The sequence below is a fragment of the Pempheris klunzingeri genome, unplaced genomic scaffold (assembly GCF_042242105.1).
Source record: "Pempheris klunzingeri isolate RE-2024b unplaced genomic scaffold, fPemKlu1.hap1 Scaffold_253, whole genome shotgun sequence".
NCBI classification, from domain to species: Eukaryota; Metazoa; Chordata; class Actinopteri; order Acropomatiformes; family Pempheridae; genus Pempheris; species Pempheris klunzingeri.
This window is the reverse complement of record NW_027255157.1, coordinates 34,607-36,786: the sequence shown is the minus strand read 5'-3', so window position 1 is coordinate 36,786 and position 2,180 is coordinate 34,607. Positions and strand designations below refer to the sequence as shown.

Below are 2,180 nucleotides of genomic sequence, written 5' to 3'. Positions count from 1 at the left end.
AAAATTTTAGGCACATTATTTAGTTTGTAATATTTATTTCCGGATTTTTAGCACTTTTTTTTGAGACGGTGAATCGTTTGTTGCATTTGTTTCCGATGTATTGGTAGTCTTGGACCCAAAATTAAATAATATACTAAAAATATGGACCCAAAAGAGCTGAATTATTCTACATGGTACCTAAAAGAAATTATAATATAATCACCAATAAACTATACCATAATATATAGTAATAGGAGAAAATCAGAAATAATAGTTCCTCCAATAAGAATTATAGCCGAATAAATAACAACATCTTTAAAATGTTCCGCTGCTCCATCAGATATATTGATATCAGTATATGTATCTTTGGACATATAAATTAGGATAATAAGTGAAACAAAATCAACCAAAAAGATAACAGCATATGATAACTTAAACATAATTGATTATAACAAAGCATAAATATATGAAATTAATTTAAAAATCACAGAAAAACTTACAAAAAGTATTTTACTTAGAGAATGGAAACCATAGTAAAATCTAATGGTCAAAGTACAAATCTAATATAAAAAAATTTATCACAATAACAAAATATTTGATCATATAACATTTACTAAAGTGAGTAAGAAAAGATTGATGTAAAAATTCGCCGTTGATTTATTTTGTTTTGCTATTTCTTTTAAACTTTTAGTTGGTTTTTTCATCGATATAATAAAATATGAGGCGTAAAACAAGTTATTATATTTTATTGCGTACGCAGAGTACTATGTCAAACATAAAAACAATTATACTGATAATACTGTAGAAAACATTTTAGTTTATTTTTTTATCATAATAACATATAGTTGATGTAGATCAAAATGCAAAATATAATATAAAAAAGAATGATTACTTAATACAAGAGTATAAAAAACACCTTGTTCTATTAACATGTAGTCACGTGAACAACTATTTCAACATGCTTCGTCGTGAAGTCAGGCTACGAAAAGAGTATTTATACAGAAAAAATAAAGAAGCACAAGAAAAAGTAACAAAAGAAAGAAAGCAATTATTAAGAAATGCATTGGAAAATGGTAAACCAATTCCAACAGAATTGTACAACGATGAAGAACAATATCGTAAAGATTTACAATATGAAGATGACTTTTTGTTAGATGAAAAAGATGATGAATACAGATATGCTGGTGTTGAGGACCCTAAAGTGGTAATAACAACTTCACATGCTCCAAGTTCTAAATTACAACAATTTGCCAAAGAAATACGTCTTATATTTCCAAATTGTCAAAAAGTTAATCGTGGAAGTTACGATACTAGTCAATTGATAGCAGCTTGTAAATCAAATGGTGTGACTGATTTAGTAGTCTTGCATGAAACTCGTGGTCAACCAGATACAATGATTATATCCCATTTACCATTTGGCCCTACAGTCTCATTTTCAATATATAATGTAGTAATGAGACATGACTTGAAAAACATTGATCCAATGTCGGAAGCTTATCCACACTTGATCTTTCATAATTTTACTACATCCTTTGGAAAACGTTTATGTCAAATATTAAAACACTTGTTTCCTGTTCCAAAAACTGATGCAAGACGTGTGATGTCGTTCATCAATATTAATGATTTTATATCATATCGACATCATATATATCGTAAAAGTAGAGATTCAAATAAACAAGTTGAAATGGAAGAAATAGGTCCAAGGTTTGAGATGCGTCCTTATGAAATAAAATTAGGGACGATTGATCAAATGGAATCTGATATTGAATGGCATTTAAGACCATTTATGAATACAGCTAAAAAAAGAAAGTATATCGGTGAACCAGAACCGATTGAAGAAGAGGAAGCTGATGATATTAAAGATAGTCGATCACAAAAACGTACAAAAAATAAAAAATTTTATGTTTGATATAGAATTTATAGGTGTAGTTATTTTTTTGTAATGTTACATACATGTGTTTTTTTTAATTGTTGAAATTAGCAGCATATATATAATATATACCTAAAGTTCTTGTTGTTTGTCAATCAATGTGGGTTTGAGTGTCTATGACATTCGGCAAATGTGGATTTTCTTGGACATTTAAAGAAATGTTACTTTTTTGAACAAACATTTCAGACTATCAAGCATCAGTATATTTATTTCGCAATTAATTATGCATAAAAATGGTATTATATATATTACGGAGATATCATTAATAAAT

The 2,180-nt window shown here is 27.7% G+C and overlaps 1 pseudogene; it reads left to right on the top strand.

The window, feature by feature from the left end:
- Positions 1 to 937: 937 nt before the first annotated feature.
- LOC139225454 (U3 small nucleolar ribonucleoprotein protein IMP4 pseudogene) lies at positions 938 to 1,859 on the top strand (annotated as a pseudogene).
- The last annotated feature ends 321 nt before the right edge of the window (positions 1,860 to 2,180 follow it).